Consider the following 16,780-nt stretch of genomic DNA (forward strand, 5'->3'; position numbering starts at 1 on the left):
CGAAACATTCTAAGTGCCTTCCTTTAATATTTTCTTTAATATACTAAAGCTACCACTGCAGTACATGGTTTATTCCTCTTTTATCCTTTGTTATCCTCCATAACTAACCCACCTTCTTTTTTCTGTCATGCATTTCCTGGATGATATATTTTATACCACTTCTTGAACACAAATCACCATTAAAAATATACTGCAGCCTGCTCATTCTCTCTCAACTGCACTGTAGGTCACTCTAAGTTTTGAATCTTCCCAGATTGCACTGTTCCATGATTCACAGCCATATAGCATCACCAGAAGAATACTATTTTTAATATGGTTTTTGTGCCAGGGAGCAGCTTGAGATGATTGAAAGCACTATGCAATTTTCCAAAAGCAATCTACTCTGCTCTCTCCCTCTTATTCAATTCTTGGTCCAACTCAATGTACATATTCAGTGTCTATCCAAGAGATGTATATTAATGTAATAGTTCTATAGGCTGTTCAGCCAACTGCTTATTATAGTCTGGACAAGAGATATTCTTCCATTTGTCTTTTCCTGCATGGATTATTAGGTTGGACTTGAATATTTGAAGATCTCACTGAAAATCTGTGTAATCAGCAAAATACCATACACAAAAGGGGCATCTGATAACCTCAGCAACTAAAAAGACTATGTCCAATTTCAAACCAGCTCTATATATAGTGCTTTAGAGTCTGCAAAGTGCTTTACATACATTATTCTCAGACCTAGAGCTGAAATATCTTTCTAAGGGCAACCTACTCTCATTGCAAAACTTTTTTTTTTTGGTTTTCAAAAGTTTTTTTAAAATATTATATTTTCCCCAATTCCATGTAAAAACAACTTTAACTTTTTTAAAAAAATATTTTGACTTTCAAATTCTCTCTCTTTCTCTCCCTGTGATGGTAAGCATAATGATATAGATTTTACATGTGCAGTCACATAAACACTTATGTATTATTCATTTTGTGAAAGAGAACTCAAACAAGTACAAGAAGAAAGTGAAATACAGTATGCTTTGGTCTGCATCATTTTTTTCTCAGAGGGCAGATGGCATTTTTAATCATAAATCTGGCGTCAGATCACTGTATTGTTGAGAACAATTAGGTTCTTCACAGTTATTTGTTAAAAAATATTGTTGTCATTGTGTATAATGTTCTTCTTTTGATCCCTTCATTTTGTAATAGTTCATGCAAGTTGTTACAGATTTTTATGAAATCATCCTGATCATTTTTAGAGCTCAATAGTATTCTGTTGCAATCATATACCACAATTTGTTTAGCCATCCCCAATTAATGGACAATCTTTCAATTTTCAATTCTTTGGTACCACAAAAAGAGTTGCTATCAATATTTTTGAACAAATAAGTCCCTTTTCTATTTTCTTTTAACCTCTTTGGGATACAGACCTAGTAGTGTTATTGCTGGATCCAAGGGTATACACATTGTGAATCTATTTTTAAGGGAAATGACTGGGCAACTCTTTTGGTCAGTTTGTTTACCTCAATTTCCTCAGCTGTAAAATGGGGATACTTAAAAGTACTTTTCTTCCAGGGTTGTTATAAAATAAAATGAAATATTTGTAAAGGACTTTGCAAACCTTAAAATATGATATTAGTTATTATTATTATTATTACTATTTTTATTTTGGAAATAACAATTTGCTCACATGAGACAACTGAAACAGAAATGAAGGATTGTTCTAAGAAATGCCTAATCTGGTAATCCAATAATGGGGAAATTCCTCCTTATTCCCTTTCATTACAGATAGTTGTTTTATCTTTCTTTGTATTTCTCTATCTTTGATTTGTTATTTTGTTATCCACTCTATCTCTGTATGTCTTTAAGGTTCCTCACTTCATCCTCCTCCATTGTCATAAGTCTGTAGGAGCATAGAAACCCCATTCTGTTTGCATCTCAGAAACAATGCTGATGTCCAGGAACTTGTTGACTTAGTGAAAATACTATGCTGGACTTTGGACTGATTTTTCCCAAAATGGGATGAATTTTTAAGAGAGTACAAAAAAGAAGAAAAGTCTGTTAATGATTCAAATTCTTATGAACACTTTATATGTCAAAGGTTGTTGAACCCTTAAGTATTATGTATTCTAATTTCATTTGAAGCTCAGAGATATTCAGTGACAACACATTTGGCAGGTGACAGAGACAGGATTTGAACCCACATTCTCTGACACCAAATTAAGTATTCTTCTCCATTAATAGAGGACAAAAACTGTGTATATATTCATGAAAATATACAGGGAAGGAAAATTGAAAAAAATATAATTCAGATTTCAAAAAACAAATTATCTATTTTAAAGGGTCTAGTTATAAAGAAACCATTATCCAACAAAATTTATTAATATCAGTTTAATAATGATGAAAGATTAGTTTGGATCACCAAAGAGGTATAGTGAATAAAAATGACATTTTTGGGGGTCTATAAAACATAGGACTGGGTCCCACATGTCCTAGACAAATCAATAAGTTACAAAGGTGTTGTCCTATATTGATGTAGAGAAATTTATTCTCTTGGTGATCCCCATAAAATAATTGATGCAGGTTCTATCTATTACCATAAGCATTCAATCATGGTGGTGGTGTGCAATATCACTGTATTCTATAACAGCTTTCATTTTTCCTTTTTTCCTTAAAGTGCAATATAAAATTGTATTTTAGCCTTTTCCAGGTATTTTTTTTAAGAAACACAAGTGAATTTCTTCTTCTGAAAAATAAATTATAGAAAATATCGATTATTTGAATAATACTCTGCCCCAAAACAAATAAACTAAACTTTTTTGCATGGAGTATTGAATTCATCATTATCTAATTAAATTGTAGATAAAATCTCCATTTTAATTCTATGTCTAGAGATGGCCAACTGTTATATTAAATGGGAAAAATAAGATCATAGACACAAAACTGAAAGGGATTGTAAAGGGCATCTAATGAAGCCATTTCTTTTGAAAATTGCAAGTATTTAGGTTGAGGGAAGTTACTTAATTTTCCTAAAATGTAATATTAATCAGAAACAAAATTAGAGCCCAAATTCTGGTTATCTGATTCTAAATAAAGCCAGTATCCTTTCATATATCTGTGTATATGCTTGTGTGTGTATACATATATGTTTATATATGTGTTTTTATGTCTAGATATTTATATGCACATATATGGATATACATGCATATTATACATATGTACGTGTGTATATATATATATATATTGTGTTAATCTGTCAGTCACAAGAACTACGAAGCCATTAAATATTAAATCATCTCTGTTAATATTACATATAATATTATTGCTTCAACTTCCCTGCTTAAATTGTTCTCTCCTTGTTCTCTACATTATTTTTAAGTATTACGTATCTATATGATGAACAAACTGGGCTTGTGTTTGGAGCTATACAGCATTTGGCGAAGAGAAGCCTAGAATATGTTCTTCATTTACAGCCTTGTAGGAAATCCCAAATGCTTGCAAATGACACTTCTGAGATGCTGTAAGTGTTTCTTCAGGCTCCAGGTTCTCAAATTGATGCTGAGACAGTGAGTTACCCCAAGGCTTCTTGCTTAATGGGACATCCTCTCTTTCTCTTTCTCTTTTTTTTAAGCCTGATAATTCTTTCTGAACAACAATAGTTTCCCAAAGGCTTCCATTATCTGTGATTGACAGAACACAGGTAGAAACTTGGCTGATTTAGGCCTCAGTATAGGAGCAGAGCCATTTCTACCATTTCTAAAGGGGTGGCAAGCAAAAATCTAATTAGAAAGCGGAGTGGAAAAATCTCCTGCTCCAGACCTTCTCCCATTTTCAGAGTGAGGTGAAGGGATCACTGGGCAAACCTCCCATTTTTCTCAGATGAATCAAAAAAATGGCTGTAAGAAAAACAAATTAATAGTTTTAAATATTCACTTTCCACAAGTACATCTTAATTGTGAAACCATATGAACTATTCTCTTGTCTCTTATCTTTGTGCCCTAAAATAGCAGGAATAAAATGCAACCAACATGAAATGTTAATAATTTATTCTTATTAAACATGTCAATGGATGAATGAACAAAATGTCATTTATTTATTTATTTAAACTCTTACTTTCCATCTTAGATTCAATACTGTGTATTGTTTCCAAAGCAGAAGAGTGATAAGGACTAGGTAATGGGGGTTAAGTGACTTGCCCAGGGTCTCACAGCTAGGAAATGTCTGAGGTCTGATTTGAACCCAGGACCTCCCATATTTGGGTCTGACTCTCTATTCACTGAGCTACCCAGCTGCCCCCCAAAATGCCATTCATTAAGCATTTATAATGTACCAGTTACTGTGCCACAGAATCACTTCCAGCTTTAAAAACTATACTATTTTCAAATGATAAGTGGGAGACTTTTCTATAATAAATTTGACAGCAGAGGTTTGGAATTTTAAAGATAAGCCCCCCTCCATCCTTCCTCTTACACAGCACTTAGTCTCTCTGGGACTCATTTTTAAAATGACGTTGGAGTATATGACCTCTAAGGTCCCTTCCAACCTTAAATCTATGAGGCTATTGATGAATACTTTGATGACTAGTTAACACTAATACAACATTTCACATTGTACTATTACTGCAAGAGCTTTTGTGCTGGCAATGCTATAAAATTAATCGATTTGTCTTCCAACAAACACTTAAAAAATCCTATGATATCATTTAACTTGGATGAGAAAAGAGGGAACTCAAAAGCAACTCATTTTAGATATTATAGAAAAAAATTATATTAGATCTTGTAGCAGTAAGTGTAATTTTGGAAGGAACCCTAACTTATTTCCATTAAAAAGTCTGATTCTTAGACTCATAAGATGGTTTTAAATTTCATTTTTAAAAATCTCCAAACTAACAGACATCAATTTAATGTCCAAAGTTCATAGTTTCTGAAGCTTTCTTTTCCCCCTTAACAAAATGAATGCATTTTATATCTTTTAGATGAATTTCAGTTTCTTCAACACTATGGAACATCTCAAGTTGGATTATAAGATATGGGTACCTAATCAATTTCACATTTTCCATAAGTGTGTGATTTTTAATATTAGAGAAAATACATAGATATGACATTAAGACATTTTTATCAAGCAGTTTGGTTATCATAAAATGTCTGCTTGTCAAAGAAGCTGTACAAAGGTTATCCGGAAAGTTAAAGCTAATATTCAGTTGCTCACAATTACATTTGACAGGGGCAAAGGAAAGACTCCAAGGAGTGAACAGATGGGAAGAGACGGAAAGGAAAAGTTGAGAAGAATAGACTGGAGACTAGGGAGTATGCCAAGAGATATGCAATGGAGTAGTTAATATACAAAATGAAAAAAAAAAACAAACAAACCTAGGAACATTAAACCACTATACAAAGATAAGAATAAAAGACAAAGCATGGTATATTAGAAAGGACAGGACATCTGAATTCAGAGAATATACCTCTTATGCTTGCTAGTAGTATGACCTTGGGTAAATCATTTAAATCCTAGTATCAGTTTCTTCAATGTTAAAATGAAGTTAATAATATTTGCTCCACTTACAATACAAGGTTGTTTTAAAGAAAGCATAATAGAAATTAAAAGAACCTATAAATATATTATTATTAAAAATAAAATGCAGTTACTTAGGAAACATATCTCACTCTGTTTTGAAAAGCACTCTTTGGTTTGAATAATACAAATCTTAAAATTGGCCTTATAATTCTTCCATTACACCAATTTAGTTTGCTAAAAAAAAAAAATAAAAGCAAAATTGACTTGTAGAATGAGAAATGCTTGACAAAAATAGCACTAAAAATATTTTTCACCAAGATTCAGCCAAAATTTCATCTAACACCCCCATCACATACATTATTCTCCCCCTTCATCACTCACAGGTTTGCAGGTTGAGTCCTCAGGTAGATGACTATCTTGAGATTCTAGGTTAATGTGTGGAGCTGCCTTTTCACCACTAGAGCTCACCAGCTTTCAATAGTGTGCTTAACATTAACAATCAGTTAGTAGATACAAAAGGATCATCAGTTCAAGACAAAGCCATTAACTAAATCAAAATAGTAAAAACAATAGATACAAACGCCTCACCCATGTCCTATCCTGATTCCTTCTTCTTCAAAAATCCAAAATTTTGGTGAGAAAAATGGGGTAAAGACTTAGATTACACACAGAGAACACATCTGGCTAAGGCAACTCATAACTTCTACAGGGCACCAGGTTCTTTCTAATTCTAATGTTATCCTAACAGCACTTACTCCTTAGAGTGGAGTCTATGCTGGAAGGAAGAGGATGTAACTGACCAGATCTCAAAACTCATTATAAAGTAGTATCAAAATAATGTTATCCTAGTATTTTAAAAAAATTAAAAAATATATATTTTTAATAATAAATCGCAAGGGAAGAAAAAGAAAAAGAGTTCTTTCAGGCAAGTGAGCAGAGCAAAGAGAGCCAGAGACTCATACCTGCAGCACTTTACCAAAAACACAAGCTCCCAAAAAAGAGGCCCGCAGTGTGGTCTCAGCCATATTTATCTCCCGAGCATACTTATGTAAAATAAGAACATAACTTAAAAGGATGCTAGGAATGTAGCTCAGGTGTGGCAAAAATGGAATAGATTAAGTGCTCAACACAGTGATAAATGATCATAGTAACCTAGTGTATGATAAAATCAGGGATACAAGGTTTTGAGAGAACTTAATATTTGTAAAAATACTGGGAAAAATAGGAAACAATGTGACAGCAACCAGGCATAGACCATCTCATACCATGTACCAAGCAAAAGTTAAAATGGATACATGATTTAGAGATAAAGGGTGATACTATGGAAAAATTAGGGGATAAAGGAATAGTTGACCTGTCAGCCCTTTAGACAAGGAAAAAACAATTATGATAAAACAAGACAGAGAACACTACAAGATTTAAAACAGATAATTGTAATTAAATTAAATTTAAAAAGGTTTTGCATAAAAATTAATGCAACTAAGATTAGAAGGGAAACAAAAAAACTGGGGGGAATTTTATAACAAGTATCTCTGACAAAGTCTTCATTTCTTAAATACGTAGAGAACTAGGTCAAAGGTATAAGAATACAAGTCACCTATCAAATGATAATCAAATTAAAATAATTTTAAGGTAACACCTCATACCTATAATATGACAAAAAAAGGAAAATGATAAATATTAGAGCAGATGTGGAAAATTGAAACACTAATACACTGTTGGTGTAGCTGTGAACTGACAGCTATTCTGGAGAACAATTTGGAACAATGTCAAAAGGATCATTAACTTGTGCATACCCTTTGATCCAACAATACCACTAATAAATAGGTATCCAAAAGCAATCAAAAATAGGGGGAAAGGATCTGCTTGTTCAAAAATATTTATAGCAGCACTTTTTGTGGTGTCAAGTAATTAGAAATTAAGGGAATATCCATCAGCTTGGGATAGCTGAATGAATTGTGCTATATGATTTTAATGGAATGTTATTATGCCATTAGAAATGATAAAGAAGATGATCACACACACAAGCATAGAAAGACAGATAAAATGACAAAAAGAGAAGTGAGCAGAACCAGAGTGTGCATAACAGAGCTATTATCAGCAGTGTAATAATCCAACATCATTACACAGAACTGATGATGGAAAATGCTATCCACTGCCATTAAAGGAAATGATGAAGTCTGATTTTTGGAGACTGAAGCATACCATTTTTTATTGTACTTCCTTCATGAGTTGTTTTTTTTTCTTTGGCATGTGATATATGTCTCCTTTCACATGTCAAATACAGAAATACATTTTGCAAATAGTACCTGTATAATCTATCTGAGATTGTGTTCTGTCTTCATAGGAGACTGGAGGAGAGAATTTGGATCACAAAATAACAGAAAACAAATGTTTAGAATTGCCCCTATGTATAATTGAATAAAAATAAAATAAAATATTACTGGAAGAAATAAAAGCAATTTGATAGACCACAGGCTTAGCTCAGCAGGTTAGCTCAATCATTGAATCCAGTTTACTAGCAAAGGATTGAGAAAAGAGAAGATTCAGCTTCAGGGCATAACAGCTCAAACACTCTGGTTCAGTAAATCAATAGAGAGACAAGTCTATATAGTCCATAGAGCAGAAGGGGAAAAAAGTAAGTAAAATAAGTAAATGAGGGAGAGGGGGAAAAGAACTATCATTGAAAGCTTCTATGGGCTAAGGACCAAAGAACAGAAATGGTTTATGAAGATGAGATCAAGGAAAAGTCAAGCAAAAGCTTTTGAATTTAATCTAATAAAATTATTCCTTTTACATCTTATACTACTCCCTCTCTTTTGCTTGGTCATAAATACTTCTCTTCTCCAAAGATCTGCCAGGTAAACTATTCTGTGTTCCCTTAATCTAGTTATAGTATCACTTTTTATATATAAATCATATGTCCATTTTTGACCTTATATTGATATAAGGGTTAGATATTGGCCTATACTTAGCTTCTGTCATATTGTTTTCCATTTTCCCAAATAATTTTGGTTAAATAGTGAATTATTTTTCTAAAAATTGTAATCTATGTGTTTATCAAATACTATATTGGTAAGGTCAATAACCCCTATATATTGTATATCTAATCTTCTCCATTGATCTACCATTCTTTTTTTCAAACCCTTACCTTCCATCTTTGAATCAATACTCTGTATTGTTTCCAAGGCAGAAGAGTGGTAAAGGGCTAGGCAATGGGGTTTAAGTGAATTGCCCAGGGTCACACAACTAAGAAGTGTCTGAGGCCTAATTTGAACCTAGTCCCTCTAGTCTCTAGGTCTGGCTCTCAATCCACTGAGCCACACAGCTCTCTACCATTCTGTTTTTTTTATCCAGTACCAGATTGTTTTGATGACTGCTGCTTTATAGTATAGTATGTGTTCTGTTACTTCTAGGTCTCCTTCCTTTACATGTTTTGTTATTACTTCCCTTAATATTCTTGACTTTTTTTTCCTCAAGATGAATATAGTGTTTTTAGTTCTATAAATAATTATATATATAGTATATGTACATATATATAGTTCTATAAATAAAACCAAATAAAATAATTATTTGGTAGTTTGATTGGTATGACACTGAATAAATAAATTAATTTGGGTAGAATTGTCATTTTTATTATATTAGCTTGACCTACACATAAACATGAGCAATTAATACTTTTCTAATTATTTAGATCTGAATTTATTTTTATGAAAAGTAGTTTGTAATTTGTGTAATTTTGTGTAAATTGTGCAATTTTGTATATTATGTTCACATAATTCCTGTGTTTTCCTTAACAAGTACTTTACAATGTATTTTGCTTAGATTTATTTTAAAAGGAATTTCTTGTTATAACTCTTGCTGCTGGACTTTGTTGTTAATACACAGAAATGCTGATGGTTTATGTAAATTTTTTGAATCCTGCAACTTTATTAAAGTTTTAATTATTTCAACTAGTTTTTAGTTGATTCTCTAGCATTTCTAATACAATATTAACTAATAGTAGTGATAATCAGTGTGCTTGCTTTATTTACTCCTGATCTTACTGGTGTAAGGAACAAAATTTAAGGGTTTGACTAAATATGTGAGGATTCTAAGATAATCTTGTGGTCACAAATTTAAATTATCATAGCTCAAGTCAAAATGACTTTTAATAGCTTTTATTTATAAAAAGGGTGGAAAGAGTGAATGTAGAGAAATACAAAAAGAGGATAAAGAAGATATATACTTTATCAAATTAAATATTTTTCCAGTGCTCTACTCAACCTGGCAGGGCTGGTTAACCCTCAACTAGAAGACCAGGTGTTCCACCAATGCTGCCTCCTCCAAGAGGGAAAGGCCTCTCCAGAACTAATCTCTCTCCAGGAAGCCAGGAAAGGAAAGGCCAGCTACTCACTCATCCAAGAAACAATCCAAGAGCCAAGATCCAAGTCCAGCTGAGGTCCAAGTTCAAAGTCATGTTCTAGAGGCAGGGGACCAGTCAAAGATCCAAGCTGAAGATTCAATAAGAAGATAACTAGAAGACTCAAGCTGAAGATGACTGCTAAAGACAACCTCCCAAAGACTATCTCCAGAAGACTTCTCCCAGCCAAAGAAGTTCAGGGTTTTTATAGTGACTTCTTGTCTCTTTCCCTCTTCACAGGGGCCAATCACAGCTTCCAATTGCACAGGACTGCCCAAAGTGGCAATCTCTGTGAGATTCACAATTCTCATCCTCTGAAAGTGTGACTCCCATCAAAAGGTTTCACAAACTGATTAAGTTTCTGAGGGTGTGAACTCTTTAAGTAAGTGACATTTGAATTATCTTATTTGTTGGCTAACAAAGTGTTAAGTAGGGGTGTTTTCAGTTTTTCGTTAATTAAATTAAAAGTGGCTGATGCTAGACAAAGAAAGCCTGATTCACACTTCACATTGGGAAGACTATTTAAATTATTCCCATCATTGCAGATGATACTTGGTGAAGGTTTTAAGTAGATACTAGTTATCATTTTAAGGAATGACCCCTTTAATTCTATACTTTCTGATGTGTTGTTTTGTTGAAGACTTTTCTTTATTGTTTATTTAATATCAATCCAGACCTGCATTACTAGTATAAATCCCACCTGGTCATGGTGAATGATCCTTGTGATATATTGCTATACGCTCCTTATTTAAAAATTATTACATCTATATTGATTATTTAAATTTGTGTATGCTTTTCTTTCAGTGTTTTTGTTCTTCCTGGATTAGGTACCATATTAATTTCATAAAAACAATTTGATAGGATTTATTCTCTGCCTATTTCCCCAAGTAGTTTATGTTATACATATATATATATATATATATACACACATATATATATAATTGGGATATTAAATATTCTTTAAATGTTACATAGAATTCACTTGTGAAGCCATATGACTCTCGGGATTTATTTTAGAGAGTTCGTTGATGGCTTGTTCAATTTCTTTTTTCCTGATATGGATGATTTAATAGTTTCTCTTTCCTTTTTCACTAATCTGGGAAATTTGTATTTTTATAAATAGTTATCCATTTCACTTAGATTGTCACATTTATTGGCATATAATTATACAAAAAAAGTTCCTAAAGATGCTTTTATTTCCTCTTCATTGGTGATGAATTCACTTTTTTTCATTTTTGATACTGATTATTTGATTTTCTTCTTTCATTTTTTAAATCAAATTAACCAATACACTATTTAAGTGTTTTTTTTAAATAAAAGCAACTTCAACTCTTATTTATTAGTTCAATAGTTATCTTTCAATTTCATTAATTTCTCCTTTAATTATTAGGATTTCCAATTTTGTCTTTAAATGAGGATTTTTAACTTGTTTTTTTCTAGTTTTTTATAGTTTCATGCCCAATTCATTGATTTGAATTTTCTCTATTTTCTTTATGTAAGCTTTTAGAGATATAAGTATTCACCTACATGCTGCTTTGGATGTATCCCAAAATTTTTAATATGTTGTCTCCTCTTTGTCGTTCTCATTAATAATTTTTTTAGTTGTTTCCATAACTTGTTCTTTGATACATACCTTTTTAAAATCATTTTAGATTATTTACTCTTCAATTAGTTTTTGATTTATCTTTCCATTGAGCTTTTTATATTATGTGTTATTGCATTATGATTTGAAAAGGATGCACTTATTTCTTCTTTTCTATATTTGACTGTGAAGTTTTTATGCCAGAATTCATGGTCATTTTTTTTTTTTGTGTAGGAGACATGTTCTGCTGAAAAGAAGATATATTCCTTTCTGTTGCCATTCAATTCCCTCCAGAGATCTATTAGTTCTGATTTTTCTAAGATTACATTGACTTCCTTTACTTCTTTCTTCTTTTTTAAAAAATTGATTTATCTATATCTGATGGAGGGAAATTGAGTTCCCCTACTAATACATTTTATTGTCAATTTCTTCCTGAAGTTCATTTAATTTCTCCTTTAAATATTTACAGGCTACATGATTTGGTGCATGTATGTTTGGTATTGACATTACTTCATTGTTTTTGGGGGGTTTTGCTTTAGCTTTTTCTCAGATGATTGCTATTCCTGCTATTTTTACATTATATGATGCATAATAAATTCTATTCCTTCCCCTTATTTGACTCTGTATGTGTCTAGCTACCCAAAATGTGTTTATTGTAAACAACACATAGTAGGTTTCGGATTTTTAATCCACTTTGCTATTCATTTCATTTTATTGGTGAGTTCATGACATTCACAATAAATTATGATTACTAATTGTATTCTCCTCAGTTTTATTTTCCACTTTTCATCTTCCTCTTTTTCCTTTCTCTTTGTACTTCCTCATCATTGTTTTACTTTTTATCATCCCCACCCCCATCACATCTACCCTTCTATTATCACTCCCCTTTCTTATCTTATTCCACTCCCACTTCTCTACAGGTTAAGATTGGATTATGTACATCAATGAGTATGGCTGTTATTCCCTTTCTGAGGCTGCTATGATGAGATTGATTTTTAAGCATTGCTTATCACTATCTCATTCTCCCCTCCATTTTAATAGTTTGTCATACCTCTTTAGGTGAGACAATTTACCCTGTCCCATTGTTCTCTTCCCTTTTCTTTCAGTGAAATTCTCTTTGTTATCCTCTTGTTTATTTTTATGTCACATGAACCTCATCAACTTACTTCCCCAAACTGCCAATGTATAATCCTTCTAATTGTACTAGTACTAAAATAATTTTTAAAAATTTCGTGTATCTTCTTTCCATGTAGGAATACATACAGTTTTACCTTATTGAGTCCCTTAAATTACTGTTTCTTATTTATCTTTTTAGATTTCTCTCAGGTCTTCTGTTTAGACATCAAATTTTCTGTTTAGGTCTGGCCTTCTCATTAGGAATGCTTGGAAATCTTCTATTTTATTGAATGATCATTTTTCCCATGAAAGAAATATACTCAGTTTTGATGTATAAGTGAAGCTGGATTGTAAACATAAACATTTCACCTACTGGAATATCAGGATCCACACCTTCTGATCCTTTAATACTGCAAAATCCTGTATCATCCTGAGTATTGCTCCAAGGCATTTAAATTATTTCTTTCTATCTGGTTGCATTATTATCTCCTTGGATTGGGCGCTCTCAAATTTAGTTATTTTGTTCCTGGGAGTTGTCATTTGAGGATTACTTTCTGGAAGTGATCTGTCGAGTATTTGAATTTCTACTTTATACTCTTATTCAGAAATATCTGGGAAGTTTTCTTTGGTAATTTCTTGCATTTTTTATATCCAAGCTCTTTATTTTTAACATGACTTTCAGGTAATCCAATAATTCTTAAATTGTCTCTCCTGGATCTATTTGCCAGATCTGTTACCTTTTCAATGAGAAATTTCATTCTTTCTTCTTTTTTTCAATCTTTTGCTTTTATTTTATAGTGGGGGCGATTGTCTCATAATATTATTAACATATAGTTGACAATCCCAATTTTTAAGAAAATATTTTCTTCCATCATCTGTTGAGCCTCCTTTTTAATTTTGCCCATTTCTTATTGCATTGCTTTCATTTCTCTTCTCCCTTTTTTCTCTGCCTCTCTTAATTGATTTTTGAAATCCTTTTTAGCTCTTTAAGAATCTGAATACACTTCATATTTTTCTTTGGGGCTTTGCATATGTTTGCTCTGCTTGCACTATCCCCTTCTATATCTTTGCCTAGCTCTTTTTCTCCATAAAATTTTCTATGATTTGGTCCTTTTAAAAAAATTGATGTTTGCTCATTTTTCTAGCCTTTTTCTTGACTTTTATTTTTATTTCAAAAGCATTTTCTCTGGTGGGATAGGGCACTCTCTTAATAGTAAGTTCTTCCTTGATGCTACCCTTAGGCTTATTTCTAAGTTTTCTGCAAGTTTCAGTTCTTCCAAGATATTATAATGGTCTGTGGGCTGGGACCTCTAAAAGCCACCTCTCTTTGCTAATTCAATCATCCCCTGATACTATAGATGCCTCAATCCACCCTCAAGCTTGAGTATAGGCATTTGATATCATTCTGGTCTTTATCAAGTTAGTCACATTGAATACTGTTAACTACCTTTCTTTTCTTTTTCTTTTTCTTTTTAAGTGCTTCAATAAGGTCAAATTGTTTATATTCCTATAAGAAAAAATGTGAATTGTAACTCAAAAATTATATTTACTATTATAGTAGTTAGAAGAATTATTCATAGGTAGAGGTTGGGGTACTAAGTGATTTAATATGATATGCAAAAAAAGAAAAGGGGATGCAGAAATAGAAGATGGCACCAAAAGAAACTTGAAGAAAAAAATAGGATAATCTATACCCCACACAGAGGCACATGGAAGGGGGAGGAGAAGAATACAATCATAAAAAGGAGAGGAAGAGAGTGCCAATAGGTCATGCTCAAAACTTACTCTCAGTGGAATCATATTTGAGAGGGAAGAGCATCTAGATCCATTGAGGTATTGAAAACAGATAGTTGAAAGGGAAATTCCAAGGGGTGGAGGGGAGTAGTGGGTCAGTGAGTAAAGCAAGGAAAGAGAAGGTGGAAGGAATTTAATATACCCTAAAAAAATAAGAGGGGAATAAAAAGGGATGGGGTGGAAAGGGAAGTAAAATAAGGACAGGGATTAGGGGGATTGATTAAAAGCAAACCACTTGTGTAGAAGGAAAGAGCAAAAGAAGAAAGGGCAGAACTAGGAGAGGAAATAAAAACTAGGAGATGAAATCAAAATGTTGTGGAATACACAGGTGGTAATCATAACTCTGAATGCATATGGAATGAACTCACTTATAAAATGGAAGCAAATAGCAGAGTGAATTAGAAACCAAAATCCTACCATATGTTGTCTACAAGAAACAAACATGAGACGGTTAGACACACACAGGGTTAAAGTAAAAGGCTGGAACAAAATGTATTTGGCATGAAGTGAGAAAAAGAAGGCAGGAGTCATGATCATGATATTTTACAAACTAAAAAGAGCTTTTAGAAGGGCTTAACAAAGACTTCAATATCCAAAGGAGAGTTGTTGAGGAAAAATTAGGGGGGAAATTAGCAATGCAAGACAATCAGATTAAAAAAAAGATTCAGAATCTCACAGAAAATAAAAGAATATATTAAGAACTAGAATTACACAAAGGGAAGAATTTGATACCTAAGACAACTAAAAAAAATAAACCAAAGTCAAAAAATGAAATAATAGAAGAGAAATGTAACATTATATCTCAAAAACATCTGACCTAGAAAACAAATCAAGGATTAGCAATATGAGAATAGAAGAATTCATAGAAAGTTAAAATCAAAATAAGTGTTTAGATGAGATACTTCAATAAATAATGAAGGAAAACTGCCCAGATATTCTAGAACCAGAGGGAAAATGAAATTTAAAAAAATATTTATTGCTATTTATCATTACCTCAAAAAGACCCAAAGATGAAAATGCAGAGGAACATCATTGATAAGTTTTGTAGCTCACAGGAAAAAAAGAAAACACTTCATTGTGTTGCTATTTCAAGTAGCAAGAAAAAATTTTAAATTATGTTGAGTTACAGTCAGAATAAAACAAGACTTAGCCTCAACATTATATGTACAAAAGGCATAGAACATAATATTCTGAAGAGCAAAATAACTGGGTTTACAACCAAGAATGGCATATCCAGAAGAGCTGACCATAATGACACAATGCCCCCCAAAATGGATATTTAACTAATTAAAGGAGTTTCAACTATTCTTTCAGGGGAAACCCAAAACTGATTTATAAGAAACATACAAAGGTAATTATGAAAGACCCATTATGAGTGACTGAAAAGATTAAATGATTTAATTCTTATATGGGAAAGTATTCAAGGTTCTTTGAAAAGGAAATAGATAGATGACTTGAGATTGTGTTGAATACAATGGAATGAACTAAAATAATAGAATAGAGAAGGAAAAAGCAAAATAGAATATTTATCTCATATAAAAGAGGAATGAATAGAACTGCCATAGAGAAGAGGAGGAAGGGGTGGAGAGCTCGTAGTACTAGAACCCTACTTTCATCAGATCTGAGATAGAGAACAATATACGCAAAAAGAAAAACAAATGTCTTCACTTACAAAGAAAAAGAGAAAAAAGAGGTGGGATAAAGGGTAAGGCAGAGTCCCTTAATGGACTCTGTAAAAGAAGAAAGTGTAGATTAAGATAAAGGAGGAAAAGGAGATGAGAAAAGGAAAGGATACTTAGAAGGCAGCACATATCAGGATAGAGGAGATAAAAAGAGGGAAAAAGACTCAAGGACCATGTTGTAAAATATGCGGCACATGTGCCCCAGCATGCTGCAGGGTACTTCTCCTTTCCCTCTATCCACAGTGCCTAAGGGCATTTTTCACATGGATTGCTCCTTTACTCAGCAGCCCAATGCGATCATTTTCTCCCTCTTCTATCTCACGTAATGCAGGTGATTCACAGGCAGCTTTAAGGTACAGTTTGGACAGGTGATCTCCAAAGGGTTTGCCAAAGCTGCTTGAGGCGTTCAAGGCCAATAGAGGACCATAAGCCTTGCTGTTGATCAAGATACTCCAGGACCTAAGGAACATGGACTAGGTACCTGACTAGGCTGTGGCAAAATAGGATAAAATAAGGGAGGAATTTTTAGAATTAAAAACAAATCAAGAAATAGAAGTGTGTGGTTGTGGGGATAATAAAGAGACTGTTGGAATTTTGGGTAGAATAGTAACTAAAAATGTAAGGATAAGGAAATATAGAGGAACCATTAGAAATGTGGTTCAATTTGGAATTAGGAGAGCAAAGGGAGAGGATTAGAAAAGGTTTCTAATAAGA

This window comes from Monodelphis domestica, chromosome 3 (assembly GCF_027887165.1).
Source record: "Monodelphis domestica isolate mMonDom1 chromosome 3, mMonDom1.pri, whole genome shotgun sequence".
In the NCBI taxonomy this organism is placed as follows: domain Eukaryota; kingdom Metazoa; phylum Chordata; class Mammalia; order Didelphimorphia; family Didelphidae; genus Monodelphis; species Monodelphis domestica.